We start from the raw sequence: 23,270 nt of genomic DNA, 5'->3' as shown, positions 1-23,270 counted from the left end.
CATTAATTTTGTATCCTGAGACTTTGCTGAAGTTGTTTATCAGCTTAAGGAGATTTTGGGCTGAGACGATGGGGTTTTCTAAATATACAATCATGTCATCTGCAAACAGGGACAATTTGACTTCTTCTTTTCCTAACTGAATACCCTTGATTTCTTTCTCTTGCCTGATTGCCCTAGCCAGAACTTCCAACACTATGTTGAATAGGAGTGGTGAGAGAGGGCATCCCTGTCTTATGCCAGTTTTCAAAGGGAATTTTTCCAGTTTTTGCCCATTCAGTATGATATTGGTTGTGGGTTTGTCATAAATAGCTCTTATTATTTTGAGATACATTCCATCAATACCGAATTTATTGAGAATTTTTAGCATGAAGGGCTGTTGAATTTTGTCAAAGGCCTTTTCTGCATCTATTGAGATAATCATGTGATTTTTGTCTTTGATTCTGTTTATATGCTGGATTACATTTATTGATATGCATATATTGAACCAGCCTTGCATCCCAGGGATGAAGCCCACTTAATCATGGTGGATAAGCTTTATGATGTGCTGCTGGATCTGGTTTGCCAGTATTTTATTGAGGATTTTTGCATCGATGTTCATCAGGGATATTGGTCTAAAATTCTCTTTTTTTGTTGTATCTCTGCCAGGCTTTGGTATCAGGATGATGTTGGCCTCATAAAATGAGTTAGGGAGGATTCCCTCTTTTTCTATTGATTGGAATAGTTTCAGAAGGAATGGTACCAGCTCCTCCTTGTACCTCTGGTAGAATTCAGCTGTGAATCCATCTGGTCCTGGACTTTTTTGGTTGGTAGGCTATTAATTATTGCCTCAGTTTCAGAACCTGCTATTGGTCTATTCAGGGATTCAACTTCTTCCTGGTTTAGTCTTGGGAGAGTGTAAGTGTCCAGGAAATTATCCATTTTTTCTAGGTTTTCTAGTTTATTTGCACAGAGGTGTTTATAGTATTCTCTGATGGCAGTTTGTATTTCTGTGGGGTTGGTGGTGATATCCCCTTTATCATTTTTTATTGCATCTATTTGATTCCTCTCTCTTTTCTTCTTTATTAGTCTTGCTAGTGGTCTGTCAATTTTGTTGCTCTTTTCAAAAAACCAACTCCTGGATTCATTGATTTTTTGGAGGGTTTTTTGTGTCTCTATCTCCTTCAGTTCTGCTCTGATCTTAGTTATTTCTTGCCTTCTGCTAGCTTTTGAATGTGTTTGCTCTTGCCTCTCTAGTTCTTTTAATTGTGATGTTAGAGTGTCAATTTTAGATCTTTCCTGCTTTCTCTTGTGGGCATTTAGTGCTATAAATTTCCCTCTACACACTGCTTTAAATGTGTCCCAGAGATTCTGGTATGTTGTATGTTTGTTCTCATTGGTTTCAAAGAACATCTTTATTTCTGCCTTCATTTCGTTATGTACCCAGTAGTCATTCAGGAGCAGGTTGTTCAGTTTCCATGTAGTTGAGCAGTTTGGATTGAGTTTCTTAGTCCTGAGTTCTAGTTTGATTGCACTGTGGTCTGAGAGACAGTTTGTTATAATTTCTGTTCTTGTACATTTGCTGAGGAGTGCTTTACTTCCATCTATGTTGTCAATTTTGGAATAAGTGTGATGTGGTGCTGAGAAGAATGTGTATTCTGTTGATTTGGGGTGGAGAGTTCTATAGATGTCTATTAGGTCCGCTTGGTGCAGAGTTGAGTTCAATTCCTGGATATCTTTGCTAACTTTCTGTCTCTTTGATCTGTCTAATATTGACAGTGGGGTGTTAAAGTCTCCCATTGTTATTCAACGGAAGTCTAAGCCTCTTTGTAAGTCTCTAAGGACTTGCTTGATGAATCTGGGTGGTCATGTATTGGGTGCATATATATTTAGGAGAGTTAGCTCTTCCTGTTGAATTGATCCCTTTACCATTATGTAATGGCCTTCTTTGTCTCTTTTGATCTTTGATGGTTTAAAGTCTGTTTTATCAGACACTAGGATTGCAACCCCTGCTTTTTTTTTGTTTTCCATTTGCTTGGTAGATCCTCCTCCATCCCTTTATTTTGAGCCTGTGTGTGTCTCTGCATGTGAGATGGGTCTCCTGAATATAGCAAACTGATGGGTCTTGACTCTATCCAATTTGCCAGTCTGTATCTTTTACTTGGACCATTTAGTCCATTTACATTTAAGGTTAATATTGTTATGTGTGAACTTGATCCTGTCATTGTGATATTAGCTGGTTATTTTGCTCGTTAGTTGATGCAGTTTCTTACTATCATCGTTGGACTTTACATTTTGACATGTTTTTGCAATGGCTGGTACCAGTTGTTCTTTTCCATGTTTAGTGCTTCCTTTAGGGTCTCTTGTAGGGTAGGCCTGGTGGTGACAAAATCTCTAAGCATTTCCTTGTGTGTAAAGGATTTTATTTCTCCTTCACTTATGAAACTTAGTGTGGCTGGATATGAAATTTTGGGTTGAAAATTCTTTTTTTTAAGAATGTTGAATATTGGCCCTCATTCTCTTCTGGCTTGTAGAGTTTCTGCTAAGAGATCTGCTGTTAGTCTGATGGGCTTCCCTTTGTGGGTAACTTGACCTTTCTCTCTGGCTGCCCTTAACATTTTTTCCTTCATTTCAACTTTGGTGAATCCATTATGTCTTGGAGTTGCTCTTCTTGAGGAGTATCTTTGTGGCGTTCTCTGTATTTCCTGACTTTTAATGTTGGCCTGCCTTATTAGGTTGGGGAAGTTCTCCTGGATGATATCCTGCAGAGTGTTTTCCAACTTGGTTCCATTTTCCCCATCACTTTAGGCACCTCAATCAGATGTAGATTTGGTCTCTTCACATAATCCCATATTTCTTGGAGGCTTTGTTCATTTCTTTTTCCTTTTTTTCCTCTGATCTTCTCTTCTTGCTTCATTTCATTTGATCTTCAATCATTGATACTCTTTCTTCCAGTTGATCGAGTCAGTTACTGAAGCTTGTGCATTTGTCACGTAATTCTTGTGTCATGGTTTTCATCTCTGTCAGTTCGTTTATGGCCTTCTCTGCATTGATTAGTCTAGTTATCCATTCTTCTATTTTTTCAAGATTTTTAGTTTCTTTGCTCTGGGTACGTAGTTCCTCCTTTAGCTCTGAGAAGTTTGATCGACTGAAGCCTTCTTCTCTCAACTCGTCAAAGTCATTCTCCATCCAGCTTTGATCCATTGCTGGAGATGAGATTCGTTCCTTTGGAGGGGGAGATGCACTGTGATTTTTTGAATTTCGAGCTTTTCTGCACTGCTTTTTCCCCATCTTTGTGGTTTTATCTGCCTTTGGTCTTTAATGATGGTGATGAACTGATGGGGTTTTGATGTGGGTGTCTTTTCTGTTTGTTAATTTTCCTTCTAACAGTCAGGACCCTCAGCTGCAGATCTGTTGGAGTTTTCTTGAGGTCCACTCCAGACCCTGTTTGCCTGGGTATCAGCAGTGGAGGCTGCAGAAAATAGAATATTGCTGAACAGTGAGTGTTGCTGTCTGATTTTTGCTCTGGAAACTTCATCTCAGAGGTGTGCCCAGCCATGTGAGGTGTGAGGTGTTGGTCTGTACCTAGTGGGGGATGTCTCCCAGGTAGGCTACTCAAGGGTCAGAGACCCACTTGAGCATGCAATCTGTCTGTTCTCCGATCTCAACCTCTGTGCTGGGAGACCCACTTCTCTCTTCAAAGCTGTCAGACAGGTTCATTTACATCTGCAGAGGTTTCTGCTGCTTTTTGTTTAGCTATGCCCTGTCCCCGGAGGTGGAGTCTACAGGGGCAGGCAGGCCTCCTTGAACTGCAGTGGGCTCCACCCAGTTTGTGCTTCCTGGTGGCTTTGTTTACCTACTTAAGCCTCAGCAATGGCCGGTGCCCCTCCCCCAGCCTTGCTGCCGCCTTGCAGTTAGATCTCAGACTGCTGTGGTAGCAATGAGGGAAGCTCCATGGATGTGGGACCCTCTGGGCCAGGTGTGGGATATAATCTCCTGGTGTGCCGTTTGCTAAGACCCTTGGTAAAGTGCAGTATTAGGGTAGGAGTTACCCGATTTTCCAGGTGTTGTGTGTCTCAGTTTCCCTTTGCTAGCAAAAGGCATTCCCTTCCCCCTTGTGCTTCCCAGGTGAGGCGATGCTTCGCCCTGCTTCAGCTCTCGCTGGTCAGGCTGCATCGGTTGACCAGCACCAATTGTCTGGCAGTCCCCAGTGAGATGAACCCAGTACCTCAGTTGAACATGCAGAAATCACCCATCTTCTGTGTCGCTTGCACTGGGAGCTGGAGGCCGGAGATGTTCCTATTCAGCCATCTTGCTCAGGAGCAAGATTTTTTCACTTAAATTTTTTTTTGAATCATGAGAACATATAACTTAAAACAACAGCACAAACACAACACTTATTGTTAGCCCATGATAAATAAAGCATTGACATTTAGGTTGATTCTTTGATTTCAGGTTGGGCTAAGTAAAATATCTGAGCAGTTGTCTTACATGGTCATTACTGAAATGATAGAGGAATGAGCAAAGGGAACAAAGGGCAGATATGCCCCAAAGACAAATCACAGTTCCCCCCTCAGGAAGACACATACTAATTGTGCTTGTCAAAGCAACAGTTTTTCAATTTCAGAGTATTCTCAGTTCTAGCCTTCATAAAACACTTGTTATGAATAAATGCTCTAACTTACAATGCCCTGCCTCCAACTCCACCTATCAAATTTCACCCATTTTTTTCCAATTTCCCCTGCCAGGAGTTAAAGCTCACTGTTGCTACTATTGAAATATAATCTACACAAATTCCTCTTATGTGCTGTACCTCTTGGAGTTCTTTCCGACACTTACTAACTCCAGTTGCTTCTATCAATGTAGTTTGTCTCAAATTTTCCACTTATCTCTCTTTCTCCTGCCACTATCGTGGTTCAGATATTCATCACTTCTTACTAAAAGTCTTGTCTCCTCACTCTCAGTCTTGACTCACCACCACCTCCCCACTCCAACCACTTCTACTCCTCCCCCTGCCAATTCATTCTTTACACTACAGCTGAAATTGAGAGAACTTCAGATTAATTATGGTGGACTGAACACATATTTGCCTCTGCTTCCTCTTGAAATCTCACTAAGAGTATTTTTAAAAGACATAAACTTAGAGGATAAATGAAGTAAGAGATTGAGATTACAGTAGAGAAGAATTGTCAACACACTATTTGAAGGTGAGAAGTGAGTTGATGAATTATCAGAAAAGAGAAAGCTAACACCAAGGGCCTGCAAATGGGATGCCAACATGAAAACAGTGAATGCATACCAGATGATTTTAAGATACCTTAGTGAGTGACTGGAGGCATCAGGAACTGCAAAGATGTTGGTAATGGGACATGACAGAGGAATTAGTTGAAAGTCTGTTTATGAAACAGATATTTCTCATCTCCATTCTGCAAACAACTATGAGACCGACCTTCCTTCATCCTGGATGGAGACTGGAGGTTTGATCTTTGTGACAATTGAACTGATAAAGTTCCAGACCTGATAATATAAAAAGGACTCAAAACCAGGGCACTTCACCATGAAATTTCAGAACCCCAGAGATAAAGAGATTCCGCAACTTTTCAGAAAAGGAAGTACAAGTCACATATAAAGGACAGGAAGTAGAATGAACAATGGACTTTTAACAGTACTGAAGCTCGAAGGCAATGGGGCAATGACTTTAAAAGTCTAAGTATCATTTTCAGCTTATACTTTTACATTTAGCTGAATTACTAATAAAGCATGAGCATGGAAGCAATATTTTTCAGTTATAGAAGAGATATGACACATACTGTTTATTGGTTACCCAAAAGTTTTCAAGTTCACTTTTCTCTTTTTACCTTCCACTAGAGGCTGGAAAAATTATTTATCATTATTTCAGGTGCCCTTGTACTTAGAAGTCACCATGCAATCTCCATTCTGACCAATGAGGTATAAACAGAATTCTCCCAGTGGATCTCTAGAAAACCTTTTGATTCCTCCCTCCCTTAACTCCCCTCCTTCCTCCCTCCCTCCCTCCCTCCCTCCCTTCCTTCCTCCTTCCTTCCTTCCTTCCTTCCTTCTTCCTTCCTTCCTTCCTTCCTTCCTTCCTTCCTTTTCATCTCTCTCTCTCTCCTATCTCTCTGGACATAGCTTATCTTTATCTTATTTGTTTTTATGAAATTAGGATATTTTACTAGATTCCTAATTTAGTGGTGCCCTCTTCTGAAAAAGTAGAAAAGTTCAGATATTTAACAGTTTTCCTTTTGCTTGTTTTAATGACGATGATTGGGGAAGGGTTTTGAATCCTCCAATTTTATGGGTTGTTTTTTTTGTCTCATAGGACCCTAATTTTTTTCTTCCCTTTTTTCTTCTTCCTCCCTTCACTGCCAAATTGCCACAGGGCTTGTCTTCCTTCCTTTTGCCTTTTCTTTTCTCACTCAGAGCTATGCGTTTCAAAGACCAACTTTTAAAATGTAGTCTATCCTTTTAAATCTCACCTGTCTCTTTAAATTGCATCAATCTTTTTCAATGGCACCTGGTCCTTTAAATAGCTAGTATTTGAAATTACTTTCTAGTAGCCTGTACTCTGACTTGATTAAATGCTTTTTTATAGTTTCTAATGTAAACTAGTTTTAACTTATGATTTTTTGAATTGAATGTAAAGAGACTCTAGTCTGGCCAACATGGCGAAACCCTGTTTCTACTAATACAAAAATTATTCAGGTGTGGTGGCTCATGCCTATAATCCCAGCACTTTGAGAGGCCAAGGCGGGAGGATCACTTGAGGCCAGGAGTTCAAGACCAGACTGACCCACATGGTGAAACACTGTCTCCACTAAAAATATAAAATTTTGCCCAATGTGGTGGTGCACGCCTGTAGTCCTAGCTACTTGGGAAACTGAGGCAGGAGAATCGCTTGAACCTGGGAGGTGGAGGTTGCAGTGAGCTGAGATTACACCACTGCACTCCAGCCTGGGTAACAGAGCAAGACTCCATCTCAAACAAACAAAATGTAAAGAGACTGACTAGTATTTACCTTTTAGGATGTCAGTGAAAATTAGTGAAAGCTTTGAATAATGATTTATTTAAAAATAAACACAGTATGATTACTTCCTGGTGTGGTGAGGACCTTGGGGAGCACTGTCTTTGCAAATAAATGATTATTTATAATTGTTATATTTCCGGGCCGGGCGCGGTGGCTCAAGCCTGTAATCCCAGCACTTTGGGAGGCCGAGACGGGCGGATCACGAGGTCAGGAGATCGTGACCATTCTGGCTAACACGGTGAAACCCCGTCTCTACTAAAAATATAAAAACTAGCCGGGCGAGGTGGCGGGCGCCTGTAGTCCCAGCTACTCGGGAGGCTGAGGCAGGAGAATGGCGTAAACCCGGGAGGCGGAGCTTGCAGTGAGCTGAGATCTGGCCACTGCACTCCAGTCCGGGCGACAGAGCGAGACTCCGCCTCAAAAAAAAAAAAAAAAAAATTGTTATATTTCCTAAGTTTATGGATTTTATGTTACAATAGTACCTGATTGCATTTTGTTTTCTTCAGTACTCTGTTTTCCCATTGAAATATTGTTCACTTCATTTATTTACTTTGCAAACTTAAAAACAGAAGTCATAGTTAGCAGAAGTAAATTTTAGCTCAAACTATACCCGTGACATTATGAATTTTACATAGAAATTTACTGAGACTTATAAGGAGTTAGTATGTTTATAAAGCTTCCTAGAGAGGGAGATGCTGAATTTCTTTTTATCACTCATTCTTCTTTTAGGTGTCCTCACCACCAGGAAGTTCTTTACTGTGTTTAATCAAATCCTTTAAATCACATGAACAACTGTTAAAACAAACTAAAATTGGCCCAAGGAGGCCTATGTGTGAGTTCCTAAATGCAGCCCAACTCAGCACTTAAACAAACTGAAAACCTAACTTAGGAACAGAATCTCAGCCAATCACAGGTGGCCAATTGTTCAAACCATGTTCAAATAAGACAGATGTGAGCTATAACCAATTGTGCTATCTCTGTACCTCACTGCAGTTTTCTGTATGTCACTTCCTTTTCTCTAGTTAGGAATATAACTTACACGTTTGGTGGGGTGGAACATTCTGGGCCATTTTTGGACTGAACTGCTCAGTTCTAAAGTCACAAATAAAGGCCAATTAACGTCTGTAAAACTAGATTTGTTGTAATTTTGTCTTTTAACACAACACATTTCCAATATGACTAATGTTTAGGAAAACAACTTGAATTTTTGCTGGCTTTCTTCTCTGCAGACATATTCCTAACTTTTAGTCCTACTATATTTTGTGTGATTTAAAATTATGTTGTTTAATTTTATAAGTCAAAGATAATTTCTGGTCTATTTTCAAATATTTACATGCTAGGATTATAGCTCATATTCTATGAGAATATGCTATGGATAAAAGACATATTTTCCATAGTAACTGGAGGCGGAATGGTAGGTGGAGGTGGTAAAGCCAGTAAATAGATGGGATATCTGAATGGGGTGGTATTTTTAAAGAAATGATGAATGTATGTATGTATTTAGTAAATATTGAGTACATATTTTGTGCCAGGTATTGTACACACTTGAACTACTGAACAAGTTCTTGCCCAGTGAAAGTTTTTTAAGAACATACTTTCAAAAGCACGTAGTGGTTTATAACTAGTACATTAATTGTGGGAATGCGATTGCTTCCACAGTATTTAAAATATTTTGTGTTGTATAATAGTTTAAGCTTTCTCTTACAAAGGTGTTTATGAAATATTCCTTTTATAGATAACGGGACACTTCAGCCATATTCTTGTCAAAATTGTCATAACTTCTGAATTACTGAAATCAGGCCTAGATTGTTGCAGTGGCTTTTCAACGGGTGTTCTTGTTTGTAGTCTCCCATTTACAACACATTCTCTGCCTTGAAGTAAAATTATTTTCCTATACTGTTAAATCAATTTTTGCTACTTCCCTGCTTAAACACCTCATTGGTTTCCTATTTAAACGTTGTTTTGAGTCATTTAATGAGCTGCAGGTGAAGAAACATGATTTTTCTCTCTACCCTGCATGAGTTCTCAGTTGGGACAGACCTTTGCAATAAAACACAGATTAATAAGAGAAAAAAAACACAGAAGTTTAATCACATGTATATCTTATCTATACATTTTCAGGGAAAAATGAGGAGTTCTCTGGAGTAGATCTGAAACAGGTGGCTTTGACTTTGAGCTTAAATACCATGGTTCCCTGATACAAAGAAGTATGTGACAGAGACTCAGTTATGACAAGAAAAAAATTATACCGAGAAAAGCCTGTTACACAAGAACAAGGTTTATTATGCAGATTTTTGCTGATGACTTTTCCCTTGAGAAGAATTTCTAATGATTAAGTAATCCTTCTCTTCCTGATACAGAGAGGGAGATATCCTTACAAATTAAGATTTCCTTTAAAGATAAAAATTTTCCTTACAAAAGAATATCTTCTGTTTTTAAAGCTTCTCTTGTGTCTGTTGTTTCTCAAAATAATCAACTTTAAATAATTTTTGTGCCAAAGAGGCATTCTTAAGGTGGCATATTCTGGTCTCCTACAGTTATATTGGGGAGGTGTGTCCCGAATTTCCCCAATATGTTATAAATATTTTGAAGCAATCACATTTTTGTTGTGTGTAACATATTTACAAAACAAAACCATTATAATATATATGAGTGAAACAGGGAGTCTGATCAACAACAAGCTTTGTCACCACCAGATATTTAAAAGCAATGCAAATACCTGTGGTTCTGTCTATGTTAAAAATTTTGAGATGGGGGTATAGAATTATAATCTATCCAGAGAAGAGATGTGGGGAAAATCTCCAAATTTTAGAATAAAATCCAATTTTCTAACTATAGTTTTCTTGGCTCTAACTGTAGAGAAAGCAAAATAGCTGTCTTTTTCTTCTTTTCTACAACCTCTTTCTGATTGCAGATGCTTCTTTATGGCTTCTTTTACCTTTCAAGCCCGTACTGGATGTACTTGTCACAGGACAAACAATTATGACACATGAGGAAAAGTAGTTGTGTGGACCATTCCCAGACGTTTTCAAAGGATAATCCTTTGTTAACTGGGATAAGAGATGTTAGGGTACTGAGTTAGAAAAGCCAGAGAGAACGGAATTGTTCTAATGAGAAAAGAGTGGAAGCTTGGTGGTGATGGGATTGAGGATACATTGCTTCAAAATATGACAGCTCAGCATTTGAGAAAACAGCACAAGCAGAAAGTACTCCTTGATTTTCTTGCTGTCTTTTTTCCCTGAAACAGGCCATAAAATAATTCTTTGACCTTCCTCTGAATAAGTCCCTCATTTTGAGGTACCCTCCCTATATTCAGAGAAAAGGAGCATCCTTATCTCTGAAGACACAGGGACACAGAATAATCTGAACAAACCAGCCTTGCTAAGTTGCCCACAGTCTATTTCCATTGTGCTACCAGCAATGAGTCTGGGCAGGCGTTGAGCCAGCACACTCGGCCTATTCGATGGAATATTGTTATATTCTCATATCTCATAAAACAAACAACTTTTCCTTCTATCTGAGGAAAATCTTATTTCCTGTTTCTCCAACAGCTTCTTCCTTCAGTTATCTCATCTATTCTCTTGGCAATTGTCAAATATTACAATATATTGCTATTAACTGTAGTCATGACTTATACAATAGGCCTATTGAACTATTCCCAAATTTTTCTGCAACTGTACATTTTAAAGCCATATTTTTTCTTCAAATTTTTTTATTTTTTATTTTTTATTATACTTTAAGTTTGAGGGTACATGTGCATAACCCTCTTGGGCTCTTGCCTTCGTGGAAGAAAGAATTCAGCCAAGAGACAGAAGTAGATTTAAAGCAGAAGTGAAGGTTTATTGAAGTAAAGTATACTTGGAACGGATCAAGTGGGTAACCTGAAAGACTGAGTGCCCCACCTGATTGTTGGCTCAGGAATCTTATAGTTACGATTTCATGTTTCTTCTTAGTCTCCTCCCCTCATCCTTCCCCTTGAGCAGGCTGTTGGCTAATCGCAGCATGAGTAGTGACTTGCTAGCATCTGGGAAGGGCCACATGTGCTATTTGCTAGTTGAAGTTATGTATATGCTCTTTTAAGGTAATTTTCCCTTACCAGTCTAGTGCACACAGAGAAAGGTTATGTACCAGTCAAACTCTGCCATTTTGCCCCTCACTGTGCATGCCTGGACATGTCCCCAGAAGAAGGTGAAATGTTGCCATTTTGTCCCTTACTGTGCATGCCTGGACACGTTTGCTATTTTTAAGTTCTTATTGGGAAGTTGTTGCCCACAAGCTCAAGATGTTTCCTGTTTGATAGGAAATTTCCCCTTCCCTGGTACTGGCTGTGACCGCTTATCACTCCTGAGGAGATGGCCTGACAATTGCCTGACAGTTACCTGACATTCTTTGGGGCCCCATCCTGCCCTATTCAAATCTGCCTGTCTACCTACTCTGACGATTGCAGCATGCACCTTTTGTCTAATCATACTTTTCCTCGACTATCTACTTCATCAAACTTAGCATAAAAGTACATGTTTCCCTGTTTCTTTGGATCTTTATTTCTGAAGGCCCTTGTGTCGTGTAAAACTTGTATTAAATAGATGTGTATGCTTTTCTCTTTTTTCTGTTTTATCGTTTGTTTTGAGTTTTTTTGGAGACAGCGTCTTACTCTCGCCCAGGCCAGAGTGCAGTGGTGTAATCATGGCTCACTGCAGCTGACCTCTTAGGCTCAAGCAGTCCTCCCACCTCAGCCTCCCAAGTAGCTAGGATTACGGGCACACACTGCCACACCTGGCTTATTTTTGTAGGTGTAGTCTTGCTACATTGACTAGGCTTGTCTTGTACTCCTGGCCTTAAGCAACCCTCTTGCCTTGGCCTCCCCAAATGCTATTATAGGCACGAGCCAGCATGCCTGGCCTTTTTTCTTGTTAATCTGTCTTTTGTTATAGGGACCTCAGCTATGAACTTTGCAATGTGTGAACAATCTTTTCTTTCCTACAGTGTGTAGATGGTGGGGGAGGCAGTTAGTTTGGAACCAAGGATGGAGAAGCTCTTGGGAGGAAGGGTTGATAAAAGGGTGGGGGTGACAAGTAATCTGAGAAGAATTTGAGAGGAAACAGATCTAATGAGGAATTTTTATTAATATTTGCCTTTTGGTGTCAGGTGTATTCCTTTGTCTTCCTATAGAAAAATTGGAATTATTTGCTAACATTTCATTGAATTGGATGTACTTTTAGGGAATAGTCGAGTAAAGTGGGAACAAGAACAGGTTGCCAACAGGATTCACTTATTTACTTTAAGCCCAATATATTTCACGTTCAAATCTATGTGTGTGTGTGTGCATGCATGTGCATGTGCACAAGTGCAGGTGCACAAATGCTCATATAGGGAGGAGTTCAGGAAGAATATAGATATCTTGTGGTTTGACTTTGCCTCTTCTATTCCCATAGATGTGTCTATTTTCAGATCTTGGTGACCTAATAACTACAAATAGCTAAGGGGACAGACACAATAAAGGTTATTTGTAAGATTTTAAGCTTGATGGATCATGATATATTAGTGTCATTTGAAGAATGACAAGGTTCATAAGTTTGTAAAGGAGAGCTTTATTTCTCATAAATGGTTATAGCCTGAAGGGTGGCCCTTCTGACCAGTTGGGAAGCATGGCCTCTAGCTAGAAGCTAGAAGCAGACACTTTTGTGAGTGGGGGGGAGGTGGGGCAAAGGGAACATGAATTTATGTTGAGCAGGGTGGCTAAATATGCAAATTCAATATGCTATAGGAGGAATCATAAGTGTTTATAAAATGAGAAACATTTACGTGCACAACTGAACTTCATCTTCATTCATGGGACCCATGTTCAAAAAATGGCAGGATTAGCATGACCCAAGGGTGGCATTTTTGGCCCTCTGATGTCAAAAGGTGAAACAGAGGACACAAAACCCTCACTGCGCAGTCTCTGCAGCCTGGCCAGAACCACTCCATGGTTGTCGGTGATCTCTTTTTTTTTTTTTTTTTTTTGAGGCGGAGTCTCGCTCTGTCTCCCGGACTGGAGTGCAGTGGCCGGATCTCAGCTCACTGCAAGCTCCGCCTCCCGGGTTTACGCCATTCTCCTGCCTCAGCCTCCCGAGTAGCTGGGACTACAGGCGCCCGCCACCTCGCCCAGCTAGTTTTTGTATTTTTAGTAGAGACGGGGTTTCACCGTGTTAGCCAGGATGGTCTCGATCTCCTGACCTCGTGATCCACCCATCTCGGCCTCCCAAAGTGCTGGGATTACAGGCTTGAGCCACCGCGCCCGGCCGGTTGTCGGTGATCTCTTATCAGTCAGGCAGTTGGTTGAAATCAGGCATGGAATCTGTTGAAAGGGCTGGTTTCTGCGCACGCACGCGCATGCACACACGAATATTATTCAGCCTTAGAAAGGAAGGAGATCCTGCCATTTGCAACATGATGATCCTAGAGGACATTACGCTAAGTGAAATAAGCCACAGAAAAAAAATACTCCACATCTTTCTTACATGCAGCATCTTAAAAAATGCAGAACACACACAAACAGAGTAGAAAGGTGGTTACCAGAGGTAGGGGGAGATCAGGAGATGTAGATAAAAGGAAACAAAGTTGCAGTTTTGTCAGATGAATAAATCTAGAGGTCTGATATACAGCATGTGGACTATAGTTAATAGTTTCACTGACAGAGGATTTTTCTCAGTCACTTTTGCCAGCTGGAAGTGTCTGGCTGGTGATGCCCCAACCTGGGCCTCACTCGGCCCCAGGTCTGCTGCAGTAGGTACTCTGCCCGTTTGACAGTGGCTTGCACACTGGCTCACCCCATGACTGGCCCAGGAGTGCCGCAGCCCACCTGTATTACAGTTCATACCCGTGTTCAGCAATTCTTGTGTTCTTGTTGTGCATCCAAGAGGAATGAGGTTACATTGACAATTGAAGGGTGAGAAGGGCAGAGAAGAGCTTTATAAAGTGACAGAACAGCTCTCAACAAAGAGGGGCCATGAGGGTGGTCCACCACATGAAGTCGAGTGGTCTCCCCTTCAGTGTGGCTGGGTCCGGGGCTTTTATGGGCTCAGATTGGGGAGTGGTGATTGGTTTGTGAGTATGCAAAAAAGGTTAAAACAAAGGCACAACTCAGTGGGCATGGCAGTGTAAAAAACCAATTAGGGAAGGGTAGGTATATGTAAAATAGGTGAAGGGTAGGGATCATTCAGAGGAAAGTGCACCAAATGGGAAGAGAGGTTCTCAATCCAGTCTGTGGATTTGACTTGTAGCTTGGCTTTCAGGCTTTAAACTGTCTTTGGTTTGAAGGTGGGGTTTCACCAGAGACCTGCCCCTGTCTGCCTAGGCATTTGCCTGCCTCTTGCAGATATTATTGTATTGTACACTAGAAGTTTGCTAAGAGAGTAGATTTTTGGTGCTCTTACCACACACACACACACACACACACACACACACACCAATTAGGGAAGGGTGAGATGATGGAAATATTAATTACCTTGACTGTAGTAATCATTTCAACATGTATATGTAAAGATAGTTGTGGGCAAAGAGGAATGAAGACAATGGTCCCCAGGAAAACCACTGTGCAGAAAGAATACAGATAAATAACAAAGAGCAGGAGTTGTCCAAGGCTGTGGTGGTGGAGATGTGTGTGGGATGATGGAAGGTATCTGTGACCAGGGAAACAGCATGAATTGGAGAAAAGAGGTGAGGATCATTATGGTATGAGTTTAGGAAATATCACCAGTCCAATGCTATCAGAGTATTAAGAGGGAGCAAGGAAGAGGTAAAAATGAGAAACAGTAGAGCCAGATCATAGAGGACCTCAGTTGCTATTGAGTTTGGGCATTATCCAAAAGGTGACAAGAAGCCTTTGAAGGGTTTTGAGCAGGGCATGCTGTGGCCAGACTTGCAGCAGAGCGGAGGATAGATAGGGAGGTGGCAGGGCATTATCACAACCTATGGCCATCTCTTTCCAGATCTCAGCATTGATCTGGGTGATGCATTATGAAAAAAATTACATATATTACCTGGGGACTTTTGTGATTCCACTATTCTTCCCTTGCTCATGTGCAGGGCAAAGAGGCTGAGATCCATAGGCTGAGATCTTTGAACTCCCTTTGAACTTTGAGAACGGTGACTGCAAGATGACAATTCATGTTGTTTTCAGGAAAGGTAAGGAGAAGTTCACAACTTGGACTCAATCTTTTGTTGGCTTATCTACAACTGTGTATTCTGCTAAAGTACATTCTAATGAGTATATACCTCATTAGTCACAGTCCTCTCTGGCAGTAGCACAATTAATATTGTTACATAATGCACAAACACAATCATCTGAATGCAGGGACACACAGGACAAAGTAGTGTCATTGAGAAAGCAGAAAAGTAGTTTGCAGTTGAGACTAAAATTCATATACAAAATCTTTCATTTTTCTCTTGTCTTCACAAGGTTCACCAATTGCTTTCTAGACTAAATGATACCTATTTAAAAAATTATTTTCTTAAATATACAACAAGTCATGTGTGAAAATGTCTTCATTGAAAAAACTCAAACAATACAAAAGTATGTAGAAACAAAAGTACAGAGTTCCTACTCCTTCCTCCCATTTCCAGCCCCAATCTAATCTTCAGAGAAGACTACTGATGGCAGTTGGCTTTCAGACATTTCCTTCTGTGTATACATAACATTTATATACACATAGATACATGGACTTTACATAAATGAAGAAGTACTGTTTATTACTTGCTTTTTTCATTAAACAATATATTTTGAAAAGAGTTCCATGTCAGTATATATAGGTTGATCTCATATATTTTACTGTATATTATTTTATACTATTATAGATATTTGAATTGTTTCCAGGTTTTCATGATTACAAATGAGACTGCAATGATTTTCCTTGTTCATCCATCTTTGTGCATTTATGCAAAAATATCTATATAACAAATTCCTAGAAATATTCCTTTTTAAATATTCTATTAATTTATGAAGACTCTAGTTTGGAATCAGTTTAGTGTTTTGCTTTGAGTTGTTGAGCAGGTAGCTGTGACTCCCGCATTTGAACCTCTTTCTATCTCACAGAGCTGGTGTCTACCACTGTGAATGATTGGTGGCTGTACTGGGTAAATGCCAGAGGCAGTCAGTTATCTGAAGGCTGCTCCAGAGGGTAATGAATGAATTTTGTGTCCAAAGAGGTGTTAAAGAGGAGGCTGGATATTGTAGAGAGAACACAAATATCAACCAAGGGTTAAATTAGGAGAGCTTTAAACTCCCTCTGAACCTTGAAAATGGTGGCTGGAAGATAGCAATACATATTGCTTCCAGAGAAGGTAAGGAGAAGGTCTTGAATTGGAGGTTCTTCGGCTGAAATCTGCCCTTACTGAGTTTTCTCCAGCCCATCTAAGACTTACAAATCTTTTTTAAAAAGTTGTTGCTAAACATTAAAAATCCAGAAAATTACAGATGAAAATATCAATACATGGCTTCTCTAAAAAGTTTAGAAAATCTGGTTGTTGTCCTGGGCCTGCAAATATCTTTGTGGAAGTAAAGGATGATTTCTCTATGTTTAATGTGCCAACAGAATGATTAATATGCAATCTGTCTGCTTTACTCACTTATTTTTTCAGTCTAGTCCCCAAAGGTATCTGGGTTTGGATGTCTCCTATGTGGCCAAAACTTAACAGAGCTTAAGGATTTTCTTAATACATTAAGAAGGCAGGTATATAACATGAGTCGGTTCTTAGCTGCAAAACTCATTTGATGACTAGTTGGGTGGGGTGGTGATGAATCTGTGACATATTAGTAAACCAAATACCTGAAGATTACATTGTCTTATTTCAGAGAGGAGAAATTAGTGAACGTAGTCATAAAGGCTCTGCTTATACTTCTTTTATTATAAGAAAAGGTCATCTGTGAAGCTATCTACACCTTATTAAATCTAAGGAGAGGGCAGTTGAAGGCACCTAGGTCACTGTTCAATGTAAGATGTAAATTTTAAATATATGCATAGAAATTTCAGCTATCATTTCCTTGTGGCTTAAATATCAGCTATCGTTGCCTTGTAGCTTAATTTTTTTAATCTAATATTCACTTTTCCTTCAAGTACTTTTTACTAAAAAGCCGTATTATGACATTGCATCCAGATATACATTTGTTAATTATCAAAATATTATAATCATCAAAGTAATGTCTAAACCAGATTGTGGTTTATGTCCTTAAAGAGATTGGTAGATACAGAGCAAGGTGCCATGTCTAACTGGTCTGCCTGTTGATCTGTGTGGCTGCTCAGTAAGGCCCAGACCCCTGCTGAGTATTTAGTATAAGAATCTCCCTTATCATTAGAGGCATTGCCTTCCTCTCCAGCCTCATTTCTAGCCTTTTCCCTCCCAACTCTGTTCGAAACCATAAAGGATTTTCCCCATTTCTTCAAATGCGCCGTGTTTTTTCTTATCTCCAGAACTTTGCGGATAGGGGCCTCTCAGTAGGGAGCACTCTGCCCGCCACTTCCCCTTCCCTTTGGCTTTCTTTTACTCATCACCATTTGAGAAAGACTACTTTTTATCATACCCTGCCAGCTTTACTAATATTCTATTAAATCTGTTTTCCTAATCTTATGGGTTAAAATGGCATTTTATTGTTTGAATTTGCACTTTTTATGTTAATTGAGATTGAAATTTCAAAAATATATTTATGTTTCATGTTTTCGTCCTGTGAAAGTTTTTTTGTTTAAATCCTTTGCCATTTTTCTCCTATCTCCTCTTCCTCATAATTCTTTCAGATGGATTTTGGAATTGTCCTGTTGATGGGCAATTTGTTGGGTTTACTAACTCCTTGAAACTCCTTTTTCTATACCCCTGCACATTACTCTCTCCTGATTTCCTTTTCTACCTTTCTAATTATTCCTTCTTAATTCTCCTTCTTCCCTTTCCCAATTAGGGTTCTTTTCCTATTTTCTTCTACAGTTCTTTCTTTCGTTTACTTCTTTCTTTTCCTATATGGTTCTACACCTTCTCCCTGGCTGGTTTCATCCCTGTCTATGGCTCCAGTGGCTATTTTTAACCATACTACTCTGAAATCTCTCTTTTCTGCCTTCCAGATTCAGATTTCCAGTTTCCTTGGGGACATCTTCACAGGCATCTCAAATTTAGTTCATCCTAATTTTTGTTACTATTTTGTACTCAAGACCTAGTCCTTTGGGATTACTTAGTTCACATGGAAGAGTTGTCATCTACTCAGTTTCTCAATGGAAACAGTAATGTTTTCCTTGATTCTACCGTTCCATTTACCCTGTACATTCAGGTAGACGACTTGTCCATCCTCCACACTACTGCCAGAGTTCTCTTTCTACAAAATTCAGGTCATATCATTGCCATTTCCTTAAGATCTCTGTGGTAGACATCATCAGTTACAAACTCAGCATGACATATGAAGCTCTTTACTGTCTGACCTAGGCTTCCTATTCATCCTTATTTTCTACCACTTGCCTGTTTACATTCTTTACTCTTATCACTGAACTTGTTTTACCATGTCTTTGAAGAATGTACTCTTTCTGCTTAGAATACTCTTTTTCATCTTCTCCTGCATATTCATAGTCCAGATCAAATGGCACCTCCTCTGGGAAGCCTTTCTTGAGATACCAGGACAAATTTCTCTTGCTCTCTACATTAGTCCCTTCACATCTCCTTTATGATTTTGGACACACACACACACACACACACACACACACACAGACAGACAAGTAATATTCTTATTATGAAGTGGGTAATACTCTTTGTAGGTATGATTAAATGCATTGTGCCCATTTTATATACATATGCATGTATAGTATATACATATATAGTGTCCATTTTATATGCATACATGCATATTTGTGTGTATTAGATACACATACAGATCAATAAAATAGGCACAATGCATTTAATCATATTTATGAAGAGTACCGCCTACTTCATATATGAAAAATATTGCATAAGTAGTGATATAACTATGTCCTTTTGGCTCTCAATTCTCTCATGTGCTATTTAGAGAAAATAATAGCCAAATAGTTCTTGGAAAGAACCTTGGATTGGAAAGCAGGAGGCTTAGCTTTGCCTCTATACTACCTCAAAGTTTCAATTTCCTCATTATAAAATAGGGCAGAGTGACATTAACAGAGGAAATGCCATATAAATTAATAGATAAATGTTTGTAAAAGATTCAGATGTGACACTATACAAATATAAGAGAGAGAAGAGAATCAACATTAGTGAATTCCTGTGACTACAATGCTGTATCTATTATTTTTATTTTTTTATTTTTTATTTTTTAGAGACAGAGTCTTGCTGTTACCCAGGCTCTGGTGTACACTGGTGTGATCATAGCTCACTATAACCTTGAACTCCTGGGCTCAAGTAATCCTCCCACCTTAACCTCCCAAGTAGCTAGGACTACAGGTGCATGCCACCACACCTAGTGTATCAGTCCATTTGTAACCAAGCAGCTTGGGTTCAAACTGCGTTTTAAAACTTTGTTTTCTTTCCTCCTTTCTCCCCAATTTCAAGATATAACTTGGAGAAATCCAGTCTCAGAATGTACTGTGAACCTCCACTCCCTTTCTTTTCCCATTCTATGCTCCCATGCCTTATGCACATTTATTACCTCAGATGCTTGTTAAGTGCTCACCAATCTCACTTACCTGGTTATATATTTCCTTAGAAGCTGTGGGAGCCAGATCCTGACACAGACAAGATAATTCTGGAATTCTCTTCCCAGTCAAGGCCAAAACTCACACCTGGCTAGGAATTAATTGCAAGATGGACTGCAATTAATTTGTAACCTGGTTGGGCCCAGGATGGCACTGGCCCCTTCACCAAATGGAACAATAATTCAAGATAAGCCATTGGAGCACATCATGCCACTTGACACCTCTAAGCTCTCTTCCTCTCCTGCATTCCAAACCCCTGTCACTTAAAAACAAACAAAACAAAACAAACCCTGCGTTCCTTCCACAAATTGAAGAGTGGAAATTTTGGGGAAAGAATTCTGCCCACTCTTCTCCTTGCTAACACGGATAATAAAACTCACTCTTTCTCTGTCACACTTCACTCTTATTATGTTGGCATCTTTCTACAAGCGGCAAGCAGCAAGACCCTTTTGCCAGTTACACATTTTGTGTTGCTATAAAGAAATACCTGAGACTGGGTAATTTATGAAGAAAAGAGGTTTATTTTGGTTCATCTTTCCGCAGACAGTACAAGAAGCATGGCACTCACATCTGCTTCTGGTGAGGCCTCAGGATGCTTACAATCATGGCAGAAGGTGAAGGGGGAGCAGGCATGTCACATGGTGTGAAAGAGAGCACTAGAATCGGAGCAAGAGAGAAGAGAGGAGGTGCCAGTCTCTTTTAAACAACTATAATAGCTCTCATGTGAACTAATAGAATGAGAACTCACTCATTACCCTGGGGAGGGCACCAAGCCATTTATGAGAGAATCACTTCCCACAAGGGCCCACTTCCAACACTGGGGATCACATTTCAACGTGAGATTTGGAGGGGACACACATCTCAATCATATAACCTGGCTAGTTTTTTAATGTTAATTTTTTTTTGTAGGACAGGGTTTTGCTATGTTGCTTAGTCTGGTCTCAAATTCCTGTGCTTAAGCAATCTTTGTGCTTGGGCCTCCTAAAATGCTGGGATTCCAGGTATAAACCATTTCTATTAACCCTATTTTAAAAATATGTTAATTTATGCTAGGATTTTAGAGGCAAAGTAAAACATTAAAAATATGATTTCTTCTGTATCTCATGATGTAAAACAGAGTAGTTTTTTAACTGTGAGATTTGCTATCAATCTGACTGAAAAGCTGTGATTGTCTTTGGGAATCACCTGGCGAAAGAGTTTTATTTAGTGAGTTTATTAACGGGTTTGTCTGGCATAGTCCTTACACTAGATTCAATCACAGATTGTATATACACACAAACATAGATTTCACAGATAAGCAGGCTGCCCAATCGGAAGAATGAGGTGCATGAGTTAGCTTTGAGTTAGCATGCTCCCTCGCCTTTTGTCACTCCTTAATGGCTCTGTTCTCACTTTGTTTTGCATAGTTGGTAAAGACAATGGGAAGAACCACACTTATGTCTACTTACTACACAGGACCAAATACACAGAGGTTATAAGCAGCATTCCATCAAATTCAATTTAGTGCAAAGTAATATTATCCGTATGACTCAATAAAATATCAAGAAGTCTGAATTACAAAAAAGTTTCTAGTTGGCCCAAATAAACTAAGTCTGAAGGGCTCAGCAGTCCACTTAGCCACACTTTCACCACAGTCTTGATTGTGGAGAACATCCCTCTAGTACCAGGTCTGAGGAGGGAACGAGACTTTCACACCCTGAAACATGTTCCAGAAACAGAGACCTCCACTCAAAATATCTTCCCAAGTGTGTCTCTCCAAGATTCCAGATTAGTCTTCATTGGTAGTCCCCAGACTGAACAGAGGACTCAGAGATATGTGCATAGGATATTTGGAAAATCAGCTTATAATTCTTACAGACTCTTTCTGTTATACAATCTAGCATCATACTAAACACAACACAACACTAGCATGTGTGTACACATACACACATGTACATGAGAATACTTTGGAGACACATCTGGTTTGAGCCAATTCTGATTAGGATAAATTATATATATTCTAAAAACAAACCGAGATAGTTTGGTATACATTTTTCTTTTCAAGTCTGAACTTTCTCTACTATGTCCTATCCATCTCTCCAGTTAGACAAATTGAGTTAGAATATTCATCCTGCTTTTATTAGATACAAATAATATGCATGTCATAAGCATCAATGTACTTACTATATTCTTTCCTAAGGGAATGTTAGAATTGTTCTTAATTTTGATGAAATCCAATTTACACAGTTTTTAAAAGGAATATTGTGCATTTAGTAGTGTATGTAAGACATTTTTGCCTAACTCAAAGATTTTCATTTTCTGCTGGATGTTTTAGGGTTTTAGTTCTGTAATACTCTTTCAGTTACTTTTTATATATAGTGCAAAGCATTGACTGAAGGTTTTATTTTTTCATATCGCATGATATCCAATGATTCCAGCACCAATTGTTGAAAAGACTCTCCTGTCTTTACTGAATTTTCACCTTTGTCTATATCATGTGATTCTGTTTCCAGACATTCCATTCTTTTTAATTGACCTATTATTTATCTTCACAACATAACCTACTGACTTGATTATTGTAGCTTCATAAAATAAGAAATTTTGAAATCGGAAGTCAGGTAGTATTAGTGCTCCACATTTTTTTGTTTTCTTTTTGAGACAGAGTTTCGCTGTTGTTTCCCAGGCTCGAGTGCAATGGCACTATCTCTGCTCACCACAACCTCCACTTCAAGTGATTCTCCTGTTCAGCTCTCCAAGTAGCTGGGATTACAGGAATGCACCACCACATCTGGTTGATTTTGTATTTTTAGTAGAGATGGGGTTTCTCCATGTTGGCCAGGCTGGTCTCGAACTCCTGACCTCAGGTGATCCGCCTGCCTCAGCCTCCCGAAGTACCGGGATTACCAGTGTAAGCCATTGTGCCCGGGCTTTTCAAAGTTATTTTTTAACAATTCTAGGTCCTTTAAATACCTCATTAATTTTAGAATAAATTTCTATAAAAAAGTATGTTAGGAGTATTGCATTGAAATGATGGATCAATTTGGGGATAATTGACTTCACCACAATATTGGTGGTCCAACCCAAGATATAGTGTATCTCTCCATTTATTTTGACTTTTAATTTCTCTCTGCTATGTTTTCTAGCTTTCAGTGTATAGTTTTTACCTTTCTTATGCTGGCTTATCCTAAATATTTCATATTGCTGGATGTTATAAGTAATAGTTTACAATTTTCTATTTTTCCATTTACTGTTAGTATACAGAAATACAATTATTCTAGTAATTTTTATGTACAGTTCAAAATTTCTACATAGACAACCATGTTGTCTAAGAATAAAGAAAGTTCTACTCCCATTCCACTTTTGATATCTTTTATTCCTCTTTTTTTTCTTTATTGCACTGGCTAGAAACCCCAGTAGGATGCTGACTAGAAGTGGTGAGAACCAAGACCTTTATATTGTTCCTGATCTTAGAAATACTGCAGTTAGTTTTTCACCATTGAGTATGATGTTAGCTGTAGGTTTTTCATAGATGCTGTTTTTCATGTTGAGGAAGTTTCCTTCTATCACTTTGTTGAGAGTTTTCTTCAGGAATGGAT

The sequence above is a fragment of the Trachypithecus francoisi genome, unplaced genomic scaffold (assembly GCF_009764315.1).
Source record: "Trachypithecus francoisi isolate TF-2019V2 unplaced genomic scaffold, Tfra_2.0 Lachesis_group5, whole genome shotgun sequence".
In the NCBI taxonomy this organism is placed as follows: Eukaryota; Metazoa; Chordata; class Mammalia; order Primates; family Cercopithecidae; genus Trachypithecus; species Trachypithecus francoisi.
The sequence above is the reverse complement of the archived record's forward strand: the minus strand, read 5'-3'. Positions refer to the sequence as shown.